At 30.6% G+C, this 15,943-nt stretch overlaps 1 long non-coding RNA gene across 1 annotated transcript; it reads left to right on the top strand.

Annotated features, from left to right (window-relative positions):
* Positions 1–2,145: 2,145 nt before the first annotated feature.
* On the top strand, positions 2,146–5,830 carry LOC112714991 (uncharacterized). Its single transcript, XR_003159427.3, has 3 exons — positions 2,146–2,834; positions 2,907–3,008; positions 5,606–5,830. It is a non-coding gene; the product is annotated as an uncharacterized lncRNA (long non-coding RNA).
* The last annotated feature ends 10,113 nt before the right edge of the window (positions 5,831–15,943 follow it).

The raw sequence follows: 15,943 nt of genomic DNA, 5'->3' as shown, positions 1-15,943 counted from the left end.
CAAGCCATGCCTCCAAGAATCTTCACCTTGATAGCCGAATCTCCTTCTTTCTTTTTGAGTATGAAGGATCCGAGATTATCTCACCAAATCTTACCACTTTTTGGTGATAATCTCAGCCACATCATACTTTTCTTTTGTTATGTTTTCTTGCCATCATTAGCTTGATGGTCTTGATGCAAGTAACTTCTTCTTCTTTTTGGTAGCCGAGCTTAGCTTCCATTATTTTCTGGACAATAACCGAAGGAGAAGAAGGAAAAAGATGAGAGAGAATAAGCAACTTAGAAGAAAAGCAATTGAATGTGTTAATCAATATCATTACAAAGTTGCTTTTACTTCCCTTAGAGTAGCGTGCAGCATTAAGCAATCAGTCATGTCAAACACAATTTTTCTCTCATAGTTCCCATGCATGTATTCAATTCACTTTATTAAAAATTTTGAATTCCACCACATGCTTGAATTGGGTTCCGTTGAAGGCAAACTTTGCTTCCATTCAAATTTGGTTTCGGACCAAGCTTGGAAACATTCATCAAAATCATTATTGGGCTTAGTAGCAACAAAATTTAATCTGGCCCAATTAGTAACATTTGCTTTCCTGATGAATTTTTGGATCATAAAGCACATAAGAAAGCATTTTCAGTTTGATTAAGTTGGCCAAAGTAACAAAAAAAATTAATTCAGCCATATTAATCATATATTTTCAAAACTAAGGCTGAATGTGATTGGGCTTGCACCAGAATTATTTTTTGGCCCAAATAAATCCTGCACGGCAAAATTAATTTAATTAACCTATATAGATCAAAATAAGATTAATAATTTTGCTGTTAATAATGTTTGATCATCATCAATTTAGTTTAGAGTTTTCCAAACTCATCAGTTTCAAACTAATGCACTGATTTTCTTCTTATTGATCCTATTGAATTTCTTGATCCAAGGGTTATATTTGAAGTTGTCAATTGATTTATTTCTAGCAAACTTCATTGCTTGAGCATCTTTGTTTACTTGGGATTGCATACATTCTCTCAAATCTATGAGTATTATCTTGACATTTGTCTCTCCTTTCTAAATCTTGTATCCTTTTGAGTAGACTTGAGAATTGTTTTGATGTCACATGTGATCTGTAGACGTAGTAATGCGATATGTTAGTTCTTTAAGACGTGATATGTGTATATGGAAGGTGAAGCGGTAGGTGTATAACGTTATAAGTTGTGGGTGTTTTGTTCCTTGCAAGCGAGCTTGCGGGTGTTAGGCTTATGATCGACTATGAGGTTGTAAAGTGTTTGATGGAGTTGGGAGGCTGAAGTTCTGAAGTGGGTAAAAGATCTATGAGAGAACGTTATGTCCGCTGTATAAATACCAGTATGCTTTGTAGCCTTTTACCTCATTAATTACCACTTCATTTTGTGGATGCCTACCTTGATTTGCACCCTATTTTGCTACCTCAAGTTTTTGTAAAGTCTTGAGATCATATAACCTTATGCATCGAGCCTATCTAGTATTTTCTGCTTTACACCATACCTTATCCATATATTTAAATCTTATGGTTATTCGGTATTTGAGCATTTATACATATATGCTAAGACTTCTTATTTTTCTAAAAGTATTTGAGAGAACTAAGACTACGTATTATCTTATGTATTACTTTAATTTTCGAGGACGAAAATTTTTATAAGGTGGGTAGAATGTAAGACCCAGAACTTTTGAAAAAGGACTATCATGAGATAATTTCAAATTCAATATCTTTGTAGCTTTAATTTCAGAAATTTCTTATTAAAGATAATTAAAGCAAGTTTCGATTAACTGAATTTGAAATAAATTAAGATTATTATCCAATTTTACAATTATTGAATTATTTTCTATATTTAAATTATAAAGTTGGTAGTTATGAAATAATAAGAATTTTATATAATCTGGACTAAATGATTAATATTTTAAAATATTAATACTGCTATTTTGGAAAATAAATAAATTAAGTATATTATTTCTAATCTTTGGATTTTAACATTTTATTGGAAATAATTTGTGAAATCGATAAACAAATAGTATTTTTATACATTATTATTATTGGATTAAATTTATTTCTAATTACTATATTATCCCTACTTTTATTTGAAATTACAAAACTACCCTTAGCTTAACCCTCAACCTAATTTTCAAAGTGATGAAACCTTAATTCCCAACCCAGCAGTCGCAACCTTCCTCTCCCTTCAGCAAACAATCAGCAAAAAATAAAAGAAAGAAAGAAAGAAAGGGGGAAGCAGGGGAAGGGGCTGCAGAAGAAGAGAGGGAATAGCTGCGGTGTGACTGCCACCCAGCTGTCGCCGCCATCCTCCACGTCGTGCCGCCACTGTTCGCACAGAAGAGAGAGAAAGACGTTGAGACAGAGAACGGCACCGAAGAGAAAGACAGGCTGAACGTGGGGCCTTCATCGACGCCCTCGTCGCTGACCAACTCGCCGCCACTGGTGTTGTGTTGCGCTGTCGTCATCCTCAACACGGAGCCCAAGTCATCGTCATCCATGGTGGGCCGAAGAGAGAAGCTTGAACAGGAGAGAAAGAGAGATCAACCGAAGGGGGTTCCTGTTCTGCGGCCGTGCCTCCACCGTCGCAGATCCTCTACTGCCCTTTCACTACCGCTGATGTCCCCCGCCACCGTTGCTCGCTTTCGAAGCTGCTGCATCACCACTACTGGAGGTCTGTCCTGATCTGGTCTGAGGGAGGGGAAATGCGAGCGAAAGAGGAGACGGAGAGTCATCGCCGCTGCTGCTGAACCACGAGAGCTGCTGCCGAGACTCAGTCATCGGAGAACGCCACTGTTGTCGTCAATGGCCGCTGTCGGTAAGGGTTTTAAGTTTGGCTTCTGATATTTTGGGCTTTAGAAAGGTTTTTAACGCCACGTGGTTGTTACAGTCGCCGTCACCAGGGTTTTTGCTCGCGACTGTCATTTGGGGTTATTGTTGGAGCTATGGACGGGTCGATTCGGAATCGCAGCTGCTTCATCTTGTTATTTTGGTATGTAATTATGTTTCGAAAAGCCTCGTGTTAGTATTCTGTTGTGTTTGAATATGAGTTTTGGTAACGTGGGATCAGGTCCTGATTATTATATGTTGCGATTAGAGTCGTTGTGATTGCTAAAAAAGTGGTTTAGAGCGGAGGTTGCGGCTGTCGTAGTTGCGGGCCGAGAGAAAATGAGTTGTGATGCGTTTTAGAGCTTTTGAGTTTTGACAATCGAGGTAGGGGCTTTTCTAAAAAGCTATTTTATATCTGGAATTGTTATAAATAGATACTAGTGTGAGAATTATATACTTAGTGATTATACCAGTCTTATGTATTATTTGGCTACTTTGGATGGATATGATTATATGTTTTGATTAGATTATTGGTTGGTTGTGATAAATGGATTGTTGCTGAATTGTCTCTTTAAAGATTTGGAAATGACTTTAATCAGTTGATAAAGATTTGATCTTGAGGCGACTTTTGATTATTGTTTGGTTTGGATAAATGGATTGTTGCTGAACTGATTCCTTAAAGTTTTGGAAATGAGTTTAATCAGCTAACAATGATTTGATCTTGAGATGATTTCCTTGAGATATGAAAATGAGGTGAATGTTGGATTTAGTTTGCTTTTGAACTGATTTTAGGTTTGAACCGTTGAAAATGATTGTGGATTGGTTTGGATGGGACCCAGAAAGGGTGGCAGAGTCCACGCTTTAGGGAAAGTGCTGTCAAAATTCTGGTAGAATCCGAAACTTTATGAGTTAATGGCTTCTACTATTTTATTTGAATTATTAAGAAAGGGATGACTTATGCTTTTGAAATGAGTTATTAAAAAGGAAATTGTGATTTACTCTTGTTTCTTAAGAAAAATATTGTATCTCTTTTGGGAGCAAGTTATTTAGATGAAACTTATGTTTTAATGCTTTTTTAAATGTTAAAAGGGTTATGTCTTTGAAGTTGACTTGAGGGTTTCAATTGGAGGAGTTTCAGTGACTTTGAAAGAACCTAAACGTCTATTGAGAAGTTTCATTTTAAAATGTTTTGGAAAAAAGTTTTAAGTACTCTTTGAATTCTGAATTTTTGCTAGACTAAAACAATTTTTGAGTAGTTGAAACGCTTTAGAATTTATCATGAGGTTGAAGCTGGTTTTGTTTAAGTAAAGGAAATGGCTTTGAAAGGAGTAATTGATTACATGATTCGGTTTGGCTTAGATCGTATTTTATTACTCAAATCAGGAAGTCAAGGTTTTAAACATTTTAAGTGAATTTGAGGAAATTAGTTATTTTATTCTCCCCTAAAGACTTGAGACTCTGCCGAGGGACTTTTGTTATAAATCCCATTGTTGGATGTATGATTTTGAATATTTCAAAATAAATCTTTAATTTGCCGTGGTTTTGGAAGTTTTGGAAACAGGATGACGAGGGTGGCTTTATTTCTAAAAAGGGAACTTACTTGAGTAAAAGTGGCTTATGAGTCTGAGATGATTTGAGGAATGAGAACTTTAAAGCCAAGGCTAAAAAGAGTTGAAATTTGATTTCAAAGTGAAGTGAATTGAGAAAAATTGATTTATGGTTTGAATGATGATTTTATGAATTTGATGATGTTGGATAGTGGAAGTGCTTTTTTGTTATGAGCCAGAATGGCTGTGTATGATAATAAATTATGGCTGATTGCGAAATATGTTTTGAGCCGAATGGCTGACTATGAATTATGAATCTAAGCTAGATGGCTGAGATGAATGTTGATTTATGGCTGAGAATAAATGCATATATGCTGAGTTATTGATATTGTGATTGTTGCACTTCCAATTATCTGAGATACAAGTTTCCCTAGGTAGTAGCAGTGGCTAGCACGTGCTCCAGGTTGAGACTCGATACTCTGTTGACTCTATGTCGTAAGTGTGGCCAAACACTGTGAAAGTTCCGGATGAGCTTGCCCCCGTGAATATACACCAGTGAGGGTGTTAGATGTGAATTATGATTATGATTATGAATAACTCGAGTTGGGGATGGACGATAGAGGGACAGTCCAATGGTTAGCTACCAGGACTTGTCAGGTTGGCTTTATAACCGACAGATGATATCATCAGCTACTAGGACAGGCATTCATCATATGTATCTATGTGACATTGTTTGGGTATGCATATTGTAATTGGTTTGCCTTTGTGATTACTTGTGATTAACTGCTAATTGTCCTACTTGCAGTAACTATTTGTTTGTGCTTGAACTTTTCTATTTGTGTTTGCGACTGAGACTCTGTTGGACTGTGGTGGTTGTTGTTGTTTGGGTTGTTTGGGCCTAGAGCTGTGGTTGATCATGAGGTGGGCCGGAGGCCATATCTGGTTGATGTTTCTGGGTTGGAAAAGTATGAAAAACTATTTTGGTTTAGCATAGATAAACCTTTTGAACGGCTTTTGAAATTTTCAAGAAATGAACAGTTCCTCTTTCAGAAGAGATTTCAGAATTTTCTTTTATAGTCAACCGTGCTTTTGAAAAGATGCATAAGGCAGTTATTAATTACTGTAACGATTTTATCTCTCGTATCCTTTTATCATAATTCTGCAACCCTATAATGAGAACCCTTTCGAGGATGATGTTCTCATTCCCCTACAGATTTTCTCTTTTCAGGTTACAGACAACGAAGTTCAAAAGATATTATTTTTTCTCTGTCAGACGATATTTTGTATTGTTTTAGTATTTATGTTTTTCTCGCCTTTGATTTTTGCGAGTCTTGTAAGAGGGATATGATTGTGATGAGATGTTTGAAAATTAATATGTATATGTATATACAGTGAGTTCTGCAACTTATATTGTAAGTATGAATGTATGTTTTTGAAAGATTCGGTCTAAGTTTTAAACATGCTCATATTTTAGTATTAAATAGTATAAGAGACGTCGTAATATCCAAGCTATCAGAGTGGCGCAGCCAGAAGCGCGACTTTTGATAATTAGGGTGTTACACCAAATACTTGATTAAACGGACAAATGAGATGACCATTCAACCAATCTATTTTTAAGTTGTAAAATATTTATAATAATAATTATAATAGATATTTTTCATTTAAATTTTAATAAAAAAATTTTATATAATTTTATGTATTACCCGTACAGGATATGGAATATACACTAATTTTAGAATATAATTTTAAAAAATTTTATATTCCTTTTTTAATATAATATTTGCGTTTCATTAATAATTATTAATGTATTAATTATGTGACTCGATAAGTGTTTTAATATATTTCCAAATCATAATTATAAGTTAAATCTATTAATTGCTTGGCTTTTAAGTGTGGATAATTTATTAGCTGTGTAGCATTACTGATAAAGAAAATATTAATTATGTATAATTGATAATTATATTAAAATGATTGATAATTAAAATGATTAATAATTAATATAATTATTTTTTAAATGTTATTTTTTGTATGATTATAAAGAATATATTTTTTTAAAATATTTTAAAAAAAAGAGGTATACATGTTGATACCAAAACGCACTATATGTTAATATTTTTAGTGCCAGAATATCTTTTATTGTGTAAAATAATATAATGATAATGATAATACATATTATATAATAAGTAACATTAAAAAAATTGGATTTTTTTGAAATAAATTAAAAAAATATTATTTTCAAAAAAAATTATTTCAAAAGGCATTATTTTGAGAGTGATTTTGAATTTAATCCTTGATAAAAGAGGTGAAAAATTTCAGAATATAATTTTGAAAAATTTTATATTCCTTTTTTAATATAATATTTGTGTTTCATTAATAATTATTAATGTCTTAATATATTATTAATGTACTAATTATGTGCCTGGATAAGTGTTTTAATATATTTCTAAATCATAATTATAAGTTAAATCTATTAATTGCTTGGTTTTTAAGTGTGGATAATTTATTGGTTATGTAGCACTATTGATAAAAAATATTAATTATGTATAATTGACAATTATATTAAAATGATTGATAATTAAAATAATTAATAATTAATATAATTATTTATTAAATATTATTTTTTATATAATTATAAAAATATATTTTTTTAAAATATTTTGAAAAGAGAGAGATGTACATGTTGACACTAAGATGCACTATACGTCAATATTTTTAGTGCGAGTATTTTATATTGTAAAATAATACAATGATAATGATAATACATGTTATATAATAAGCAACAAATTAAAAAAATTGGATTTTTTTGAAATAAATTAAAAAAATACTATTTCCAAAAAAAATTATTTCAAAAGGCATTATTTTGGGAGTAATTTTGAATTTAATCCTTGATAAAAGAGGTGGAAAGTTTTAGAATATAATTTTGGAAAATTTTATATTCCTTTTTTAATATAATATTTGTGTTTCATTAATAATTATTAATGTCTTAATATATTATTAATGTATTAATTATGTGAATGGATAAGTGCTTTAATATATTTCCAAATCATAATTATAAGTTAAATCTATTAATTGTTTGGCTTTTAAGTGTGGATAATTTATTGGTTGTGTAGCACTTCTGATAAAAAAATATTAATTATGTATAATTGACAATTATATTAAAATGATTGATAATTAGAATGATTAATAATTAATATAATAATTATTTATTAAATGCTATTTTTTATATAATTATAAAGAATATATTTTTCTAAAATATTTTGAAAAGAGAGAGGTATACATGTTGATACCAAAAAGTACTATACATTAATATTCTTAGTGTCAGAGTATTTTTTATTGTAAAATAATACAGTGATAATGATAATACATATTATATAATAAGTAACAAATTAAAAAAATTGGATTTTTTTAAATAAATTAAAAAAAATTATTTCCAAAAAGATATTATTTCAATTTTTTTATATAATAATTTTGTAAATTTATTATAAAAAAATCATTGTTAAATATGACTTATTTCTGTGTATTTCTGGAGACGAAGATAATGGTTGTCATTACTGTCGAAGATGTCGAAGAAGTTATGTTTGTTGTCTGTATATTTTTGTGTACTTCTATGTACTATTGAAGACAATAATAAAAGTGTAGGAATTTGAGTTTCATTCTCAGCCAATTATTTATAAAGCAGTTAAAAATGAAGTTTACCGGGGTGCCACGAACTCACCCTAAAATAGCGCATTCAAAAAAATAAAATTCTGAATAATAATAATTTTTTTAAATTTATAATAGAAAACAACCTTAAAAAATCTCTTAAAGTTGTATTTTATAAATTATTTTAATTTTTAAAATTAAAATTTGATTTTTTTATCCGGTCTGGAAAAATTGAAAAAGAAGTCATATTAATTCCAAAAAAGGATGATGAATTAACTAATGGTAAATATCTTTGAAAAAAAACAAAATAAGAAATGTTATTAAAACATTTTTCTTTCCTAAGTTGCTTTGCATTTTAATAAACATTAACTATTTTTGTAAGAGGAATATTAGAATGTTATTAAAATTTATTATTTTTTGTTATTATTTAATCATTAATGTTTAAAAATATGAGATAAAATATATTATTAAATTATTAAACTAAAAAAATTAAATTAATAACTAAATAATAGTTAAAAATAATAAATTTTAAATTTTAAATTTTAATAATTTTCTGACATTTCTCATTCTCTTAGGCTCCGTTTGTTTATAGAAACAGGACACTGAGACAAGGATACTGAGACATAAAATTGTGTTTGGTACAGGAGACATAGACAGAGACAATGTGTCCAGAGACACTGAATTAGTGTATTTTGAGTCCACAACTTATTTTTTATTGTATTTTGAGTCCACAACTTATTTTTTATTTTTTTCATTATTTTTGTTAATTTTTTATAATTATATCTTTTATTATTATATTTCTCATCTCAAATTTTTTGAATGAAAAAAAATGAGAATAAATTGGATTTTCATAATTTGTTTTAGTTTATCACCGAACAAAATACAAGAATACAAAATTTTGTATATCTATCTATCAATATCTTATCTTGTCCTGTTTTCAGAAACAAACGCAGTCTTAATGTATGTTTAAGTCACCAAAAAAAAAAAAAAAAAAAACGCAGTCTTAATGTATTTTTGCTGAAAAATGGTTGATCAGCGACAAAAGACGATATGAATTTATTTAGGCTATAAATATGATTTGGAGTATGCTCATGATTTAGACTATAAAAGCAACTACATATGTATTGGTGACACTTATTACGATTTGTTAGTACATATATAGTGTGTCAAACTGAGAGAGATGGCAATTAGAACAAAGCCTTTTGTAGTGGTAATTTTAGTAGCTATTCTGGTGACAACACTCTTTGCAACAATGGTGGTGAATGGAGATGTGACTTCAACTTCTTCTCTTCGTGTTACAAAATTATCACGTGCCGTTCGCATGCTTAGAGTTACTCCAAGTGGGCCTAATCGATTGCACAATGAAATGGAACAATCCTCTATGTATGGTGCTACGGAGTCGACCGGATCAAGATGATCCACATGCAATCACTGCATAACGGCCTAACCTTCATGTCTACACAAAACTCGCGAATAAATTAGTCAAAAGTTAGATTCAAAGTGTGATCCAAATTCTTAATGTTATGACTGTGATTTATTAATGCAATATTTTTATGTTCCGAATTTCAAGTCTATTCTATATATGCCTGGAAATCTTTTACTTACATCTTTTACTATATATTCTAGCCAACTCACCCAAATATTTTTTTGCCCGGAAAAGTCTGAAATTAATTAGGATACCAGCTAACTCCAACCAACTATAATATGGATCACAATAAAAAGGTTAAATAATACAAAAATAAATTCCTAAATTTAATCCTAAATTAAAAAAAAAAAACAACCACACACTCCCTCCATCTCTTTTCACTCTCACTCACGCTGTTCATCTTGTTGTCTTCCTCTTTCACTACCACAGCGTCCTCAATCGCGATTCACAGCGTTGCTAAGCATCGCAGAGTCCTCCCTCGTAAATCGCCATGCCCAAAACCACCTTAGTGTCCTCCCCCGCCCCGCATGATTCGCAGCATCTAAGACCACTGCAGCGCCTCTTGTTTGCGATTGGCCGCTCTAAGAACCACCTCATTGCCTTTCCCCTCGCGAATGTAGCGTCGTAGACCGTCTTCTTGAAGTGCGTTTTTTTTTTTTAATTTTTTCTTTTAACTATTTTTCAGATATTTCTTTTCCAAGATTTCAGATATTTCATTTTATAGTTTTTTATGTGAGTTATTAGATATTTTTTTTAAGTTTTTGGATATTTTTTTCTGAGTAGGTGCATTCCTTTTTTTTTTATTTTTTCTTTTAACTGTTTTTTGAATTTTTTCTGATTAAATGGATGTTTTTTAATAATTTTTGGATATTTCTTTTTGAATAAATAGATTTTTTATGTAGATTATTGATGTTTCTTTCTTAATTTTTGAGAATTTTTTTTGGAGAGAGGACGCGACAACATGTGTTTTTTTAAAATTTAAAAAGTTAGTTTAAGTTAGCTGATATTTTAGTTAGTTACTTAGCGAAATTGTTTTCGCAAATATGCTCTATGCCATTTTAACTAATAATATTAAGATCAAGTAATATATTTTCTTGATGAAAATATGGTGTTCATTTAATTTGAACATCCAGTTTGTTTGAGAAAACTCTCTCTGGACCTGAACCTGTTTTATATATAAACATGTAAATGATACAATCTTAAATTATTATGTCTTTAATTAGTTGCATGAACCAAGAGAGTGGTAGAGTGACTAGCGGAAAGAATACCTTGAATTAGCTCAACATAATTTTCAAATTAATTTCCGCCAACACCTTATTAGAGTCTTTATCTCGAGCAAAATTATCATTGTCGATGAGCTAACAAAACCATGAGTCTTCGAACCACAAATTAATAAGGGTGTGTCTGATTTTGTGTGTTTAGTTTCTGTTTTTATTTTTAGTGTTTTTTGTTTCTTAAATTTTGTAAAAGAAAATATAAAAATAGTAAAAATATTACAATTTTATTTTTGTTTTCACCTTCTGTTATTATTTTTTTCATAAAATTCAATATATATATATATATATATATATATATATATATAATCAAACGCACCCTAAAATTTTTTAGATTTTACTAAAATAGAATCCGCTTCTTTCTTTAGCTTATTTATTTTTAGAATATTTGTATTATATAAACCCAAGTGTACGTTATTGTTTTATTGATTAAGTTAGCAAGGTAATAACATGTTAAGTTTTACATATCTCCTTTTACTTTCCTTTTTTCTTATTGTGTGTGACGGAATTTTATATTTCAACAAACCCTAATACTACAGAAATAAAAAAAATACAGCTCAAATTTATAATATTTAAAAATAAATTTTAATTATTTTTAATTTATTTTTTTATTATTAAATATTTTCGTATAAATTAATAGGAGAATTGGTCACAAAAATATCCTTATCATAAAAAAGAAACAACTCTTTCCTTTAATCAATACCCAAAACTACCCGGTGCTCAAGGAGCATGGATGTGTTTGATTTTTATGTTGAAAAAGAGAAAAGTGTGTTTGAGCTTTTTTTGTTGGATTAAAATTTGTTTTTTATGTATTAATTGTGTTTTTATTATTTATAAATTTATTATCTTTTAATAATATTTTTTTATATTTTTTTGTGCATATTATTATTTTTTGTTTACATAAATTTTTTTATTATTATTGTTTTTTTGTATAATTTTTTTTACTTGTTATTATGATTCTATTAATTTATTAGAATATTATGAAAATATTACAAAAAATATTAAAATTTGTTTAAATATTTAAAATAAAATTATAAAATAATATAAAATAATTATTTAAATTTATGTGTTTTTCCGTAATTTTATATCTAAAAATAATTTTAAATAATATAATTAAATAATATTTAGTTTATTATAATCTATTTTAAATAAAAATTATTAAACGTAAACTATATTAATACTAACTCATTTTTAATTAAAATTAATTTTGTAAAATTAATTTTAAACAAATTTTCGTTTGCGAGACATTGTTGACTTGTTGTAAACAACTTCAAAGAATAAAAAATATCCAGGAATGATGATTCATTAAGGCCTAGCTAGATGATGATATTAATGAAAAGAACAAAGATAAAACCACTGCCTAAAAAGCATGGGACACTAAAATATAAGGATTAATATCTACATATAAGTAATTTTGTTATACAAGTTTTATAAGTTTTTTAATTGATATTATGCTTAAACGCATTTTTTATGCACATATATTTCACCCGTCTCTAACAGATTTTTAATTTTTGAAAGAATTTCATTTCTTTTTTTGAATTTCTTACCTTTTCTTTTTTCTTTTTTATTTACGTGTTTTTCTCTCTGTTCTCTTTCTTTGTTATTCTCGATTTTCATTATTTTTTGACATCGAGCTCTGAAATCGTTTTTGAAAATAATGGATAATTCAACTTCAGATTGTCAGATGAATCAGTGCGTGAACTTTGTCTGTAAAATTTGCTGTTAATTCTTTCTTGTTTGAATTGAATCTAATGTACTAGTTCTGATTAGAATTAATATAATCTTGTCCATTTTATATTAGACATTTGGGTGTAGATAAATAATATTTGGGTGTAATTTTATAAAAGTTTGGGTGTATATACAGTTTATGACTTTTCATCTGACGGAAAGTGAATTGTCTTATTCTTTTAGTTGAATTGTTTTAGTGTCTGTTTAGTTATGATTCATGAATCTGGTTTTTGTTATTTTTTTATGATGGTTTTATAGTTGTATTTGCATTCTATAGTTTATGCTTGTTTTAATATGGTGTATTTTGGGTGTATTTTGCAACCCTTGTTGACTTTGATGGCTGATTTTAGTGTACACGTAACATAAATCATTTCTGTATCTACAGTAAATTTGGGTGTAAAAACGAAGATATTTGGATGTAAAACGAAGATATTTGGGTGTATTTTTATTCTGATGAGTTCTACATAATTCAGAACTCTTCCTTTTCCTCCTCCTCATCTTTTGCTGCTTCTTCTTCTTCATCTTCTTATTTCATATATTCTCATAATTCTTTTTGGGAGGAAAAAATCAAATAAAGAAAAAAAACATAATTTGCAAAATCAAAAGAAGAAGGAGGAGAAACACGACGATGAAGATGAAACACACGAAGTAAAAGGAGCAGAAACACAAAGAAGGAGGAGAAGAAGAAGAAAGAAGAAGAGGAGGAGGAGGAGAAACGCAAAGAAAAATGACAGTTATAATTTTCATCGAGGAAGAAGAAGAGTCGTTCATAATGGTGAGTAGCGCACTTTAGAAACAAGAAGTGGTTGAGTAACGTGCATGTATTTACTCTTAAATGTAAGAGTGTAATGCGTGTATTTTGTTGGACTTGTGCCAACTTATAAGACTTATAAATCAAAAAGACTTGTATATATAGCATACCTGTTATAATATTAAAGGAGTTAAAAAGCTAAAAAAGATACGTATGCAAACTCCAACGGCGACTGAGTTTGAGAGTTTTCAATAAATACTTTTTAAGAAAATAATTTCACGAGTGAAGTACCAACCCGGCCCCTGTCCATTTCCAAGAATGACAACGCGACCCCTCAAAATAAAATTGATCCAGTTCGGTCCCTGTCCCCGATTTCCGTCACACAAGGCGGTCCCCATGCGTTTTTCTCCGGCGAGGCTTGACAGAAAACGCTGAGCTGGCTCGTTCGGTGCTTGACATGTCATAAGAGGTGGATGACGTGTTCAATCAGTGCTGAGCTGGAGAAATTGAAATGGACAGGGGCTAATTTGTCCTTCCTAGTCACCATATAAACGACGTCGTTTCAGTGGGAAGCAACGTTTCTTGTGCTTTTCAGAAGGTGGGTTTCCATAAAAACCCTTCTCCCATGGCTGAGACCATGGGTTTCTTGTGCTAATGTTCCCTTTCAACAAAGTGCTCCTTCTGCTGAGACCATGGCTGCAGCAAGTTCTGGGACTGCAGCAAGGCTTTTCAAGTTCATTCCTACCCCTGGGTTTATACCTCCGAGGAAGACTTGATATCTGATATGTTGCTGTTGACATAGCTGATAAGAATGACTCCTTTTGTTATTAGTCTAAGTGTCAGTATTTAGAAATCTAGGAAATATTTTGGAAGCTTTTAAGTGTTTGTATGCATGTTTAAGTCATTTTGAAACTCTATTAGACTGATGTATAAGATGTTTAAGTCAGTTTGAAACTTGATAAATTTAGGAAACATTTTGGTTCAAGGCTACATGTTGGCCTTCTTTTTGGTGTTAGAGGGCTATAAGTTGTCCCTTTCTCATGCTGAACAAGGACATGTTTGGTTATTCTGTGTTAATATTTTATATAAGACATCTTCTGGGTTTGTTTATCCAACATTTTCTAGTAAGAAATCTGTATGACTACATGCTGCCAGAATTCATCAAAGTAGTAATAAACCTTTTTTCTTGCATCAAATCATAATCTCATCTGAAATAACATACATACTTCTAAAGTAATACAACTTATGATGTAAATAACTTACACTTGTAAAAAACAACACACACTATGAACCTAGTGTCACAGAAGGTTCTTGCTACTCATATGCCTCAAAAAAATTTGGAGATCACAATTCCAAATACAAAAGCAATAACAAAAGCTTTAACACTACCGCCGCTAGAACCACTATTGGCATTACAATTTTTAGCTTCCAATTCTAACCCACTAACTCTTGCTTCTAGTTCCCTCAGTTTTCCAGCATCAACACCAGCAGCATCAGGAATTTGACTCTGATCTCGCGTCCAACCCTCTATATCAGGAGAATTTATGGGAAACTCTTCAAATGATGTAACATAATCATCCAACCATGCAAAAAATTTACAATGCGATTTTGTGCTCTGTACAATATACCCACAGCTCATAAGATGTCACATTTGAGTTAAAATCAACAAAACTTAAATTAAATTTCAAATTACCTGAAAGTGTGGACATCCAAAAAATAACCGATTAGGGTTCAGTTCTGTTGAAGAGAGAAACAAAATAGCATGCGCCCCACACCAGCATCGTGGAGCAATGAACTTCTTCTTTTTCGGCGCAGCAACACTTCCTGCAGATACACTTAGAGGACTTCTGCCATCATCTTTAAAAAATTGTCTTCCACACCCATCTATGGAACTTGACGCTGGTTCGTTGCTGCTGCTCATGGCTCTGTTAGGATGTCGAGGCTGGGAGAAGGGTTTTTATGGAAACCCACCTTCTGAAAAGCACAAGAAACGTTGCTTCTCACTGAAACGACGTCGTTTATATGGTGACTGGGAAGGACAAATTAGCCCCTGTCCATTTCAATTTCTCCAACTCAGCACTGATTGAACACGTCATCCACCTCTTATGACATGTCAAGCACCGAACGAGCCAGCTCAGCGTTTTCCGTCAAGCCTCGCCGGAGAAAAACGCATGGGGACCGCCTTGTGTGACGAAAATCGGGGACAGAGACCGAACTGGATCAATTTTATTTTGAGGGGTCGCGTTGTCATTCTTAAAAATGGACAGGGACCGAGTTGGTACTTCACTCATAATTTCACTTTGTGAAAAAGTGAAATAGATTTTTTCTTTAAGTAAATTTTATAGTGTTTTTTATTATGGTGTGTAAATTGTTTAATTTATTTTTAAAAATAAAAAATAAAATATTTAAAATTTATTAAATATTATTATTTATCTTTTTTAATAAATTAAGTATAATATTAAAGACATGATAACATTCACCTCCTCTTTATTTATAGATCAATTTTGATATTCTTATCTTCACATTTGTGACAGGTCACTCATGAGTCAGTCATACCTAGGTGACAACCAACGGTACCATACTGTGCACATATACCCTAAAATATCTAATATATTAATTAGCAATATATAAATAATATATAGGAGATTGCATATCTAATTTCAAAACAGCAATATCACAATTTATAATTTTAAATGTGTGTTGAAAATCGTAGATATTCTTATTGCAAGT

This window comes from Arachis hypogaea, chromosome 10 (assembly GCF_003086295.3).
Source record: "Arachis hypogaea cultivar Tifrunner chromosome 10, arahy.Tifrunner.gnm2.J5K5, whole genome shotgun sequence".
Classification (NCBI taxonomy): domain Eukaryota; kingdom Viridiplantae; phylum Streptophyta; class Magnoliopsida; order Fabales; family Fabaceae; genus Arachis; species Arachis hypogaea.
Note: the sequence above shows the minus strand (reverse complement) of the source record. Positions and strands in the feature narration are given on the sequence as shown.